This window comes from Ovis aries, chromosome 16, assembly GCF_016772045.2.
Source record: "Ovis aries strain OAR_USU_Benz2616 breed Rambouillet chromosome 16, ARS-UI_Ramb_v3.0, whole genome shotgun sequence".
In the NCBI taxonomy this organism is placed as follows: Eukaryota; Metazoa; Chordata; class Mammalia; order Artiodactyla; family Bovidae; genus Ovis; species Ovis aries.
Window position 1 is genome coordinate 70,418,684 of NC_056069.1, and position 15,015 is coordinate 70,433,698.

Below are 15,015 nucleotides of genomic sequence, written 5' to 3' on the forward strand. Positions count from 1 at the left end.
AAAAATTTGACAGTCAATTCAACCCCCTTCTTAAGCGTCTACAGTGATCGTATGTCTTTTCATGATGAGAGCAAAGTAGCTTATGAATATGACATCAAAAAGAAATTTTGAACCTGTTTCCAGGATTTGCCCAAAGGAAGAATGTTTGGAGAAAGATGCTCCGACAATGGGGCTTCCCAGGTATCTCAGTCGTACAGAACCTGCCCGCCACTGCGGGAGATGCAGGAGACTCGGGCTTGATCCCTGGGTGGGAAAGATCCCCTGGAGGAGGGCGTGGCAGCCCGCTCCAGTATTCTGGCCTGGAGAATCCCATGGACAGAGGCACCTGGCGGGCTACAGTCCACGGGGCGGTAAAGAGTCGGGCACCACTGAGCGACTGAGCGTGCTGAGACGATGAGGCCGCTTGAGTTTCCAAGGGATTGTCCACGAGCTCTGTTTAGAGTCAAGTGTTGGAAAGAAAACACGGACGGCATTTGTGTGTATGAGTGTGTGTGGTTTGCGTGTGTGTGTACACGTGTGTGTACGTGATGTGTGTGTGATGTGTGTGACGTGTACGTGCATTTCTTTTCCTCTCGGTCACAGACTTTCCTGCCTTCGCTGCTCTGGTCCAAACCCATGTTTAGAGTCAGCGGGTGCGTGGTCTCTGGACGGGCCCTCGGCCTTGCCCCTGCGTCTTGCCCGCCCACCGAGGTGCGAGGGGAGGCGTGTGCCTGCTGTCTCCACTTCCGACACCCACACTCTCATGATCTCCACGATGGAGACCACCAGCGAGGGGAGCCCTCCCCCCGGGACCCCATGCTGACCCGTGCAGTGCAGCCCAGAGGCAGACGGTGACTGCCCACTGGCTGTGCCGCACCCCAGAATTCCACGGACATGTACTTCTCGGCTGAATTTATTGCACATAAAGAAGAGGGATTCTACTTGACTGGACTTCGAGTCAATACTGAGATGCCGAATCGGCCTCTTGTTCTCACTTGTGGGTGAGAGAACACCTCTTTGTGGAAAGACTCTTTCTTGGTTCTGGGGGAGAGTTTCCGCCAGCCGGTGACTGGCTGCCAGAGGGTGGGGTGTGCCCAGGCACCGGCGCCCCGCCCTCTCCTCTGCCCGCCACTCTGTGGCCTCGTCCCCTGTTCCGTGTCGTTGATGGGCCCAGGAAACGATGGAAGGCTGGCCCGGCAGGTTGAGTTATAAGGGAAATCCCACATTAGTCAGTATAGGTTGGACGGGGTCCCATGGAAACCAAATACTCCGTTGACAAAATGATCTCATTAAGGGTAGACTGAGCTACGAGGTGGTCCCTAACGTGGCTTCCTAAGGAGATTATTCCAAAGTTGTTAGAACGTATTTTGTTTCTGGGAAAATCGAGTTAATCATGTAGTAATAATGTGCTTATTAGAAATGAGCACCAATTATTACAAACATTCAGCAAGGATTTGTGGAGCCCTGATCACATGCCAGGCGACGCCGCCAGTGCGGCCCATCCTCATCGCCCCCCTCAGCTGAGCTCCCGTTTAGGAAAACTCATTGCCTTAACTCCTTTGTTGTGTTCCTACAGTTATTATTTTTTACCTTATAAAAAGGGCTTCCCTGGTGTCTCAGAACGTAAAGAATCAGTCTGCCACGGGGCAGACCTGGGTTCAGTCCCTGGGCTGGGAAGATTCCCTGGAGAAGGGAATAGCCACCCACTCCAGTGTTCTGGCCTGGAGAATTCCGTGGACAGAGGAGCCTGCCAGGTTTACGGTCCATGGGGTCACAAAGAACTGGACTCGGCTTGTAAAAAGCGATGAGATGACACCAGCTCATTTGTTGTTACCACCTGGTGGGTGGCTTCTAAAGACAGTCTGTGTACTGGCGACAAAGATGAAAATCCACCCTGCTTCTTAGCACAGTTACTATTCTAAGAAAATCTCACTTCACCTTATAAAACTGTTGAGGTGCACAATCCCCCTTGTTTTGTCCACACAGAGCATGCAGAATCTCTTTAAATGGCAATGCCATAGCAGGGATCCGATCGTGAATCGCCTCTCCAAATTCCACAGCAGAGGCCGTGTCGGGGCTGTGTGCCATCTCATTCGGGTCATAATCTGGTCTGTGCCCCCACAGGAGAGCTTAGGAAATGGAAATACGTCATGGGCAAGAGCTTTTCCAATTTCACAGCCTGGGGTGGCCACACAGCTTATTGCCAAAGACCTCTGATCACCAGAAATCTCGTGGTCTGGTCTCGGGAGCCCTGGAATGTTCACTGTCCCTGGGTATGGAGGACAGAGCGGTGTCCTGGGATGCTGGCTTCCGCGCTAAAGTTCAGGGAGTCCAGACAAAGGGGACAGGCTGGTCACTCCCTGCTCACCTTAGCCTGTTGGTCAAGCCGGTCACTAAAACCGCTCAGAGTCCAGACGAGATGGGCTGGGACTCTGCCCCATGCCACAGGAAGGACAGACTGGCCGTGTGGAAAAGACACTTCCTGGAGGGAGACTTGTCACCGGAAAGATGACGTTCTCTCCAGATCCCCAGGATGCCCTGGCATGGCTTCCACCGTTTTCCCACTTCTTTTAAAACCACGGCTAACGGGAGCAAAAGACAGGATTTGAGACAGAAATGCGTGGGTACAGCGTGTTCTCCAGATCTTTCTCTGGACTTCTCATAAGCAAATGGCCAGAGGGTGTGATGTCCAGGGGATGAGCCAGGAGCAGACCGAGGTGGCGCGTCCGGTCCACTCTGGGAGGGAGAGGCCGTCACCCGTCACCTGCTAACAGCCCTCAAAGTTCCCACTAGGCTTGGTTTTGTCCCTTTATTTTAGTTGAGTTATCAAATTGTCAAAGATCTTTCGAAGACAATAGACGTACAGAAACAGGTAACTGACTAGAAGCAGAAATAGCCTGGATTAAATAAAACAGCTTCTAAAATCCCTGGTACCCTCCACTGGGAAGGGCCGTGAGTGCTGTGGGCAATTCCACCTGGATTTTCCATCTCCTCGCGGGTCATCTCCATCCAAAGTGGGCGCCTGTTGGTGAGAAGTGACTTGTCCTTTCATCCACATGACAGAGTGGATTTCACTTCTAGCAACATCCTTGTGATGTGAGGTCGGTAGGTCGCACGACAACTTCAGAGCGGAAGAACCTGGATGCCTCAGTAACCACTTGTCGTGGGTTGGGTTCCCCCAAGTGTTTCAGGCTAAAGCAGAGACTGGGGTTCAGGCTGTCGTTGGGGGTGCCCTTGGGAGCCGTGGGAGCTGGAGGAGAACGCATGGTCAGATTGTCTCCACGAAGGCTGAGCCTGTGGTCGGCTCTGAAAAGAGATGCTTGGGGTGGTGACCACTGCTCCGGGAAGGATGTGTGACTTCAGGGGACAGTGTCCTGCCCTGAGGGGATCCTGCAGATGGCCAGCCGCTGAGACCCACCTGCTGACCTCTTCCCAGCAGCTGGGGAGACCAGCTCTGCGTCCACCTTCCCTGAAGGGACACCTGGTGGCACCTGCGGTGTCAACCCCGCTGGGGTGACGATGTGAGCAGTGGGGCTCTGGGTTCACGTAGAATCCGAAAGCACTTTCCACTTTCAAACATCAGAGTAATGACTCAGTGAAGCTGGAGTTCCATAAACCAAGCCTCCGATAGTTCAGTCTGTCTCCTGGATGTTTTATTAGGGGTTCAATTTTGTTTTATTGAGTTTTATTGGGTAAGTTGTTGTTGGGAAGTAATTTCGCTTATGAGAGACGTTATGTGGAGTTCATATCTTCCTTCCTTGAGGGTCCACGTGGTTCGATTGCACTCAGACCCGTCCGGCTCCAGCCCCGAGTTCTGTGAGAGCTCCCCCAGCCTCACGCACGACCCCTTTCTGTTCCGGAGCCCACACCCGGAGTGGAGATGCTGCCCCGGGCATCCCCTCTCTGGGCAGCCAGACCTCTAAGCAGCCTTGTTCAAAGAGCAGGCTGTGGACTGAGACAGCGCGGGTTCAAGTCTCTGCCTCCCTGTGACCTTGGCAGAGGGGAGACCAGCTCAGCCTCTCACGTGCTCGTCTCTGCACCACGCAGTCTGGAGTCGATGATGCTTTCTCCACAGAGCAGTCTTAGGATCAGACTGGATTACAGCTACTAAATGTCTGCTTAAATGCGAGTACCGAGTGAACGCAAGTTTGCCTGCATCCCGTTCCTTTGAAATGCTGCTGGACTTGCCCATCTCACTTGAAATGGCCAGTCCACCATTGCGCCGCCTACTAAGTAACACTTCCCCAAAGACTTGGACTTTTTTAAAATTTATAAATGCACACGCAAGAGGCGGTTGTCTGTCCTGTTCTGATAACCAGCGTTTCTGCACTGTGCCCAATCCACCACCCGCTCTGGGCTCTGCCGGGCTCTGTCACAAGCTGGGGTCGACCTTTGGGGTTTCCATAGAAACTTGACCTTGAATTCTGGTGTCCTGAGCATGCCCCCGTCCACTCTGCAGACACCCAGAAGTGCATGGCACTGCTCTTTGCAGGTCCTGTGCCCCTCCAGGCCCAAGGGTGCTCTGGAGACACCCTGGAAAATTCATGACCCCCCCACCAATGAATCTCTGATGGCTGTGGATGCGGGCAGCCCTCCCGGGATGCGCTTGTCTTTTTCCTTCCCATCGCCTCCTCCCAAATCTCCCAAGGGCTGGCCCCCAGCCCAGCCCTTCAGGGTGTGGCCTTTATCAGGAAAACGAGCCTCTGCTGTTTCACTCCGTGGTTCCCCTGCCCCTTCCTGGATCCCTGTTCATCCTTCCCTCGGCAGCATCCTCACGCCTTCCCTGCCTGAGCAGGATGCCCTCCAGGTTCCCCTGCCAGAGGCTGGAAGCCAGGTCTCCCTGCACCTGGCCCTGTCCTGGGTGTCTTCTCCCCTCAAGGCCCGTGTGTCTTTGCTGCCCCTGCCTCCCTCCAGCTCCCCTCTCCTCTCACAGCGAGCTTCTCACCGTGATGGTCGAGGACACCGAGGCTTCCTCAGCACCTTGATTTCCCTGGCTCAGCACCACCTCCCTCCATCACCTTTGTCCTCGCACTGCATGGGTCATCGCAGCCCCGGGTCCACCATCCTGTTGGGATCTGTGTTCTGTGTTGTCCGGATGATGGGTGCAGTGAGAATCTCCGCCTGGAGACAGCTCCTCGCTCCCTCCGAGACCGAGTCTGCTTGGGTCCCCGCATTCCCAGGCACTGCTCAGCCCTGAGCCTGTCGTCTCTTCCCATCGCTCCTCTTAGAGTCCTCGGCCTGACCCCCCTCTGCATTACACACGTGGTCCTTCTGCTTGGAAATGATCCTTTGAAGACAAATATTCGCGGTCCCATGGCCTCACTCCCACCCTCTCTGCTGATTCCCACCCTTTATCTGCAACACGCCCCGAACATTTCTGCTCGGATGCCTCGCTTGACCTCAGTGGGTCAACAGCTAAATACATCCCCCACCCCTTTGCTTTCTCTGTCACCAAAACTCCGATTTCCTTTAAAGGGAGGAGCTTCCAGGGTGTGAGCACGTGGCCTCCCCTCTAATCCATCCTTTCCTTCTTCTGACTTGACTTCCCAGGGCCCCGCACACAGCGTGGACTTCTAGAAACAAGGGACTGTGCTGCTCTTCCATTTGAAGTGTGCGGCAAGGGTTTGCACAGAGCAGCACCTTATGTGTTTCAAGCCCCCTGCTGAAGGAGCTGTCTTCTTCCAGGTTCAGTGGCCCTGGACCAGCTCGGGGGCTAGAGTGAGACGCTTCCCTCGTGCCCGCCACTCTGGCCTCTCCTCTTCCCGGCTTGCAGCGTCTGCACGTTGTGTGCGTCGGTGTGTGTGCACGCGCCCATGTATGTGAATTTTCCCGTAGAGACTTTGTGATCCTTGCACGCGTGCTCAGTAGCTCAGTCACGTCCGACTCTCTGTGACCCCCATGGACTGTAGCCCACCAGACTCTTCTGTCCATGGGATTCTCCAGGCAAGAACACCGGAGTGGGTTGCCATTTCCTTCTCCAGGGCGTCTTCCCGACCCAGGGATGGAACCTGTGTCTCCTACGTCACACACGTGGGCAGGTGAGCTCTTTACCACTGGCCACCTGGCAAAAGCCCTTATAATTCTTTGAAAGTGAAAGTCGCTCAGTCGTGTCCAACTTTTGTGACCCCATGGACTATACAGTCCACGGAATTCTCCAGGCCAGAATACTGGAGTGGGTAGCCTTTTCCTTCCCAAGGGGATCTTCCCAACCCAGGGATCGAACCCAGGTCTCTCATACTGCAGGCGGATTCTTTACCAGTTGAGCCACAAGGAAAGCCCCTTACGTCTATATAACTGATTTCCACACTTGATGCAGCCTTTCGTGAACGGATCAGAACTTTGCTCTTGGTAACCACCTTTTGGCAGTGTGCCACCTGTCTGCGTGGGATGGTACTTGCTCCCTCATCAAAGACACTGGTCCACCTGTTGGATGATAAGGACAGGATCTGAGGGCATCACTAGGTATCCCTTTCCAGGCTGGCACGGATCGCTGGACCCATCCTTGATTCTGTCTGATGACGTGCTGAGATTCACATCTTATAGGAACAGCGGACACTGTTTGCTGAAAGCTGACGAGGTGTAGACACCACACACCCCCTTGATGGTGGGGTCATTGCCGTCTACCGTGTGAGGGGACAGCTCACAGCTGGCTTCTGCGGGTCCAGGGGCCACCCAGCCCCTTCGTCATGCTCTCTGCTGGAGCTGTTCTCAGCAGCCACACGTGCGTGCTCACAGTTACCCAAAGCCTCTACGCTTGCCCGCCCCCTTTTCATTGGAGGATCGTGTACAGCAAAGTGAATCAGTTACATCTGTTCTTTTTTGGATTCTTTTCCCTGATAAGTTATCACAAAACCTTGAGCCAGGTTCCCTGTGCTAAACAGGAGGTCCTTGTTGGCTATCAGTGTATTATGCAGTGGGGTGTGTGTTAATCTCAAACGGCTAATGAATCCCTTTCCCCTTCGGCAACCTTGAGCTTGCTGTCCATGAGTGCATTTCCGTCTTGTAAGCAACTTCACTTGTATTGACAGGGGGATGGGTAGGAAGATGTGGTGCACACACAGAACGGAACACTGAGTCATAAAAAGAATGAAGGAGCGCTGTCTGCAGCCACACGACGTGCCTAGAGACGACCGCACTAAATGAAGTGAGACAGAGAAAGCTACCACACGATGTCACTTACACGCAGAATCTAAAAGAAAGAAAGAGACACCTCTTTGTTTCCATTCAACCCTATCAGCCTGTTGGGAATGCCGGTGCCTGCTGACCCCAGCCCCTCTGCCCGAGCGGACCCCACCCCGTCACTCTCTCCCTCCAGACGCTGACCCCGCCCAGCAGTGCTGTGTGACTTCAAGCGGACTCCATGTCTGCACACTCTCTGCTCCAAGCTCTGTAAAAGACGCTGGCAAGGTTGGATTCCAGTGGTGCTGTGAGATGAAATGGAATAAGGTACAGAAAGCGCGTACATCAGTGTCCACAGTGTAGAAGTTCAGGAAAACTTTGCACAGGGCCTTCCCTGCTGGTCCAGTGCTTAAGAATCCACTTTTGCAATGCAGAGGGTGCAGGTTCAGTCCCTGGCAGCAGAACTAAGATCCCGCACGCCACAGGGCGACTGAGCCGGCTCGCTGCGACTAGAGGGCCTGTGCACAGCAACGGAAGAGCCCGCACGATGCTCTGAAGACAGGTGAGCCACGACGAAGGCCCGACGCAGCCAAGTAGATAAATGAATAAAGGACGGGTTGGCAGTTAGGCCTTTTCCTACCTTTCTCCAAAGTGATTACGACTACTGCCTGTAAGGGCCGCTGCTGATAAAGCGCCCGTCTACTTGTAGTATCGATTTTCTATTATCATGGACACTCCTGAAAGCAGAACTCTCCTGTGTGTATTTGTTTGGGACTTTCAAGTGCTCCCTGCCCCACTAGATTAGAAGCTCCCTGGAAGCAGGAATGGGAAGCCATCTATGGTCCCTGCGAGTGGAGAGCACTGTGCATTCATGGAGCCGCTCCAGAGTTCCTCTTTATACGTGGGATGGCAGCACCTGACACCATCACGTACACCAGCTACAGTCAGAGCTGTGGCGTTGCCAGGAGTCATGTACGGATGTGAGAGTTGGGCCATAAGGAAGGCTGAGACCCGAAGAATTGATGCTTTCAAACTGTGGTTCTGGAGAAGGCTTCAGAACCCCTTGGACTGCAAGAAGATCCCACCAGTCCATCCTAAAGGAAATCAACCCTGAATACTCATTGGAAGGACTGATGCTGGAGGTAAGGCTCCAATCCTTTGGCCATCTGATGCAAAGAGCCGACTCACTGGAAAAGATCCTGATGCTGGGAAAGATTGAGGGCAGGAGGAGAAGGGGACAACAGAGGATGAGATGGTTGGATGGTATCACCAATTCATGGACATGAGTTTAGGCAAGCTCCAGGAGATAGTGAAGGACAGGGAAGCCTGGTGTGCTGCAGTCCATGAGGTCACAGGGTCAGACAAGACTTACTAACTGAACAATAACATATACCAACTGAGACACACTAAATATACAGTGTGCGTGCTCGCTCTCCTCAGTCATGTCCAACTCTTTGCAACCCTATGGACTGTAGCCCACTAGGGTTCCCTGGCCATGGGATTCTCCAGGCAAGAACGCTGGAGTGGGTTGCCATTTCCTCCTCCAGGGGACCCTCCCCACCCAGCGATCAAACCTGCGTTTCCCCGGCTCTCACATTGCAGGCACATTCTTCACCACTGAGCCACTAGGGAAGCTATTCTATAAAGTTTGAGAACCTATGGAGAAGTGTAGATAATGATATACAAATTACTTATACTTCTGTAACTCAGTACGTAAAATCTAACAACATACATAAATATAATCTTTTGTATATTTTATATAATATGTACTATATATTCATACATCTGTATTGTAATTACATTTAATAATATATTTATGAAATATATTAAATGGTGTGTCTATAATCATTTACATTTTATGGAAAAATTGTTATTTTTATAATCATAATGGGAGAGTACATCTTATTAAATGGCATGGAGACACATGAAATTCACTGACTTGATCTTTTAATTTCTTGTGTGTTGCTTCTGTGTGTCAGAGCCTAGCTGTGTGGTGTGACCGACTCTATCTTCTTGGAGATGAGAAGATGGAGGCCCAGCAGAGTGAAATGAAATGTCCCAGTTCTCAGAGCTCTGGCTTCCTGACACAGATTTTGATAAATAAATGTTGATTTGCAAGCACACACTTTGACAATGCCAAAAAGAAGAGAGAAGCCGCAGCAGGCACGCGGGCCTCTGACGCCGTCCTCCCGTATCTCAGGGCTGTCGGGGTGTCCAGGGGGCCGGTGGCTGGCCAGGCCCTGACGGGGAGGGAGACAGGTCATTAATCTTGCTTCGGACCGGCTCTGCTGACACGACCCCTCACAGAGCATGCCCCGTGGACACAGAGGTCCTTCGGATGCCAAAGAGAGTCCAGCACTTAGATAATTTAAATCATTGAAAACAAAATTATGTTTACCCAAGGGGAAACGTGGGGGAGGGATACATGAGGAGTGTGGGGGTAACATGCGCACGAATTCTACATGTAGAACGGAAGACCCACAGGGACCTGCTGTGCAGCACGAGTCGCTCTCGTCAGATTCCTGTGATCACCTGTGTGGGCAGGAACCTGAGAAAGAGTGGACGTGTGTACATGCAGAACTGAGCCGCTGTGCTCTGCTCCTGGACACAACACTGGACGCCAACCGCACTCCAAGAAGATAAAAAACCTAAAAAACGATGTAAAGCTAACGTATTTATGCATTTCTGCAGAGGGACAGGGCGAACGTTCTTTTTAAAGCCTTTGCTCCTGAGCACAAGTGTCTCGCCAGCCTCAGGCTTCCTCAGGACGAATTTGAGGAGCTGTCCTGCGTCCTGACAAGGACAGGAGGGCAGGGACGGGCAGGCCCCCAGGAGCAGCCAGGCGGGCTCCTCTGAGAAAGCCTGGGTGTGGAGCTGCAGGTGGAGAAGGAAGAGGGGCGGAGGGGCTGGAGGCAGGGCGCCGGACCCGCCGGGAGACGGGAGCGCATCTGTGACCCGCAGGGAGACGGGAGCGCGTCTCCCCCGGTGCCTGAAGCTGGCCTCTACCCTCCTCATCAAACCCGGAAAGAGGGCTGCCCAGCAGTCAGCAGGGCCAGTGCTGACCTTTCCTTTATTCATTTATCGGCTTGGCTGCGTCGGGCCTTCGTCGTGGCTCACCTGTCTTCAGAGCATCGTGCGGTCTCTTCCGTTGCCGTGCACAGGCTCTCTGGTTGCAGCGAGCCGGCTCAGTCGCCCTGTGGCGTGCGGGATCTTAGTTCTGCTGCCAGGGACTGAACCTGCGTCCTCTGCACAGCAGAAGCGGGTTCTTAAGCACTGGACCAGCAGGGAAGGCCCTGTGCGAAGTTTTCTTAAAGCTTTTGTTTCAAGAATGACGCTGGATGAATGTCCACCCCCGTGCAAGTCCCCAGGCAGGTCTCAAGGACAGGGGTGAGTTCTCACCTTTAGGACGCTGGAGAGCTGTTCTGCACTTGACGTCAAAGAGAGGATCATTCTACCCTGCCTCGACTCCAGAACAGCCTCAGCCCTGTGCACGGCTTTCTTTGGCGCTGTAGGGTCCGGGGTGGGCATTTCTCAGGGCACTGAGGGTCAGGGGGCCCTGGGCCGGCTTCTTCTCACTCTGCTGATGTACTGGCTCCCACCTCCTGACCTGTGACACCTCCGATTGTTATCTAATCAATTCAGCCAAAATTAAAAAGATGTGTTTGTATTTGCTTGGACACTTTTTCAGCCTGACGTTCGTGGCGGTGACCTTTTCCTATTGAATTCTGCTGCTGATCGCTTGTGGCCTGCCAGATTGCCGGGCTCATAAATAATGAAGCCCCTTGTGAGGAAGGGTTCCACGGCCCGCAAGGCTTGGCGGGGACCCTGCACCCCCTTACCCACCGCTCCCGGCGTCCCGGCTCTGAGCGCAGGGAGCAGCCTCCAGGGCTGCTCCTGAGCCATGAGGCTTCCTGCTTGTTTTACTTTTAGCGCGTCTGTTTGATTTGCAGGAGAGCTGACTTTTAGTTCATTTTCATGGCAGTCAAATTCACATAAGATGAAACTGACCGGTTTAGCCACTACCAAGAATGCAATTCAGTGACCTTAAATACATTCAAGATGTGTAGCCAGCATCACTGATCCCAGGACTTTTCCACACCCTGAACAACAGCTTGGCCCATTAAATAACAGCAATCCATCCCCTCCCTCCCCAACCCTGGAAGGCTCTCTTGTGCTTCCACCCCCATGAACTTCCTAATCTCGATGCTCAGTGTAAGTGGAATGATGGCAGGTTTGTCCTCCCGTGTTTGGCTTTTTCCACTGATTGTAACATTTCCAAGGTTGAGCTGTGTCTTGGCATGACTCAGTACTTCATAGACAGGAGCGTGGCTTCTCATATCTTCACCTCTTCTGCCACCTCCAAACAGCTTAAGAGTCACTAAAGAAAAGATGGAAACCATTTCAACACCAAACCGAAAACCCCCAGAAGATGTACTGCCGGGAGCCAGCATGAAGAACTCCACCCATGGCAAAGGTCATGAGGAAGGAGGCTTGGCATACGCAAAGGTGGGATCGAGCCTCGGGAAACCCCCTGTTCCCGAGCATCTGCCCCCAAATCCAGGGTCTGCCTACTTGACTGTTTCATGCGCTCACCTACACCTCTGACTTTACGGGGGGCTGTTCCCTGCCGGTTCTCTCGGAGAAGGAGTAAACGTGCAGCCCCAGTCAACAAAAATTCCTGGGCGGGACAAGGGTGTCTCAGGTCAAACCTCTCTGCTGGCAGACGAGCTTGTGTGACAGGATTATCCACACCCCTGCCACTACGCACATGATTGTTTAATACCTCTCAACCGTAAACAGCACAGAGAGTTTGGAGTATTTTGAAAATCTTAATTAGCATAGGGCTTTTCTCATTGTTGAGCCAATGATTGCCGCCAGGCCTCCATATCCTTAGGCACCTGGGAATATATTAATGTATTTGGAATATAGAAAAGGAAATATAGTAGTTTTTGATGTTAGCAATACTAGACTTTATGAGTTAATGAATTTTCTCTTTTGTTATAGATCACTGTGCTTTGTTATAAATCACTGTGTCCTTGCTATGTAAAAATGTAACTTTATCACTATCTTAAGACTAAATAGATCTTAAGGGGAACATTGGTGAAGGGTTTTCATTTGTCGGGCTGATGTTTGCTGCTAAATCTCCATATTCCCTGCCCTTATAATGAATATAACTAGCATATAGGAGAAATAAGTATTAACCTTTAAGATTAATCATGTTAACCTTAGGTTAAATAAATTTCTTTCTTAGTTGTAACCCACTACACCCTCACCCTATATGAATGCAACTTTATCTGGTACCTTCAGAGGGTGGCGCCTGGTTTAAGAAAAAACACCCTTGGAAAAAATAAGTTTTCTGGTTAACTGACCATTATCAGAAAGAAAGGGTCATAAAATGTCAGCAGGCCTCATGGCCAGAAGATGATGTAAAACCCCCAAGACCTTTTTTGTATACATTTACATGAAGCACCTGATTTTGATAAAGGTCAGGACTGCTGACCCCCACGTGACTTTAAAATTTCCATTTGTCTCTATGTGTAACAAAAGGTATATAAGCAAACCTGAAAAGAGAGAAAACGGATCAGTTTCTGGAAAGACTAGTTTCCCCCATGTTGTTCTTTCTTGTTCCCCGTTTTTCTGGCTGAATTCCCATCTGGAGCGTGGGTGCTCGCCAAGCCTGCTAGTTTTGCCCTGGCATTTAAGTTCCATGTGAGAGGGAGCCCCAGGTGGGGCACCCTCCAGTATTCAAGTGGGCACCGGTGGCCTATGTAGGTGGTGCAAGCTTCTTGTCTCGAAGCTTTTTGGTATCCCACGTAAACCAAGTTATTCAGCCTCTTTTTCTCCACTAATATTTCCTACTACACTACCTGTTTCTAATCTCTCTATATATCTGTAATTAGATAAGTTTTTTCCTAGGACGCCGATTCTGTCTCCCCTTCGAATTGCCCTATATCCACCGGGGCTGGACCCTGGCAACGTACTTCTTTGAAAAAAGAGAAGACTCAGCTTCTTGGAGTTTGCAAAATTAAAAAGTTACTTGAAAGAAATTCCTGAAAACTAACGGTGGGTTCATCCTAATGAACATTTCAGGGGCCAAAAAACTGGCAATCTGGCCTTGGACTAGACCATGGATCAGGAAAACATCACACGAGCAGAGTCGCTATCATACTTTTGTCTTTGTTTTTGCCAGAGCAGCAATTTCCGTCCTAGAGTCACAGGTGTGCAAAACTGGTTAACTCTGCAAACTTGGTGGTTTTATTGCTCAGTCGTGTCAACTCTGTGAGATCTCATGAACTGAAAACTGCCAGGCTCCTCCATTCATGGGGTTCTCCAGGCAAGAGTACTGGAGTGGGTTGCCATTTCCTTCTCTGGGGGATCTTCCTGACCCAGGAATCAAACCCAGGTCTCCTGTATTGCAGATTCCTTACTGACTGAGCTACAAGGAAAGCTGTACAAATTTGAGCCAACACTTAATTGAAGCCTATAAGAAAATGTAAAGTAAATTATGATTATGAGGATGGAAAGTAGCCAATTTTTTAAAATATGTATAATTTTGATTTTTTTTTAAAACTTTGAGTTCAGGAAAATGCAGAAAAAGTGAAAAGTAGCTCTGTGAGAGTCTTACAGAGCTCTCCTGGTGACTGGATAAACTGTTTGCTTCTGACGTTTGATTTTCTGGGTGTCTGTGTCCAAGCAGCCGCGGCATCTTCTGCTCGTGGCCTGTAGCCCAGCCTCCAAGCCCCAGCAGCTCTGAGGAAGATGCGGGAATGCAGAGCAACAGGGCCACGGGCCACGTCCCCCTGATCCGCCCTCCTTCAGGCTGCTGGGTCATCAGCACAGGGCCTGGGGCTGAGCAGCTGAGGCAGGAGTGGGGAACACGCTAAGAAGGTGAGTGACCCAGAGGGGACTATCTCACAGAGCACGTGGAGCACACTCACCTTCTCATCAAAGCACTCGAAGAGACCGCGCCGCTCACAGCACACGTGGCCACAGGGACACGAAGGCCACGACGCTGGCCTTTCCCTGGGCCACATCATCGGTTCCCCAGGGGCGGAATTTTGTGACCCTCAGGGCCCCTCTAGTTCTCAGAGGTCTGGCTTGTCTCTGTTTGTGGCACATAAAGGACAATCATGGTGATGATGGCGGTGCTGGTGCTGGCGGTGCTGGCGATGGTCACGGTCATGATGGTGGTGTTGGTGCTGGTGCTGGCAGTGATGGAGGTGGTGACGATGGTGGTGGTGATGACGGTGATGGCGGTGCTGGTGCTGGCGGTGGTGGTGATGGTCACGGTCATGATGGTGGTGTTGGTGATGGTGGTGACGGTGATGGAGGTGCTGGTGATGATGGTGGTGGTGATGGTGGTGGTCATGATGGCGGTGATGGAGGTGGTTGTGATGATCGTGATACAAATGACTTCGGTTGCTCGAGTTCTTACTGTGCACTGCCCACTGCAGTTCCCTGTGTCCCTCATCTGAGTAGGAAAGGAAACGTCTGCCCCACTACGTGAGGCCGCAGGTCAGCAAGAAGACACAGCTCTCTTGTTCAAGGTCTCCCCGCTCAGAAGCGGCATAACTAGTTCACAGATCTTGCCTGCTGCTTCTGAAGGCTTTAATCTTCAGTGTTTGATGCCAGTTGATGGAAAGACCTAACTGAACTTTGCTTTTTTCCTTTACTATGTTCAGGAGTTATTAACTGGTCTAAAAGGCACAGGTTTTGCAACCTTAAACTCTATATTTGGCCTATCTTGTAATAAGACTTTGCCCCTTTGCATGTATTTCTTCAAGTCTGCAGTCTATTCTTTCCAGATGCTCTTTGAACACAGCGACTTCCTACTACCCCCAGACACTACCGCCAATGTTTTTCTCTTACGTGTTTCCATGACATCATCTGCCTTGCCTCCTCTGTGTCCTCACAGAG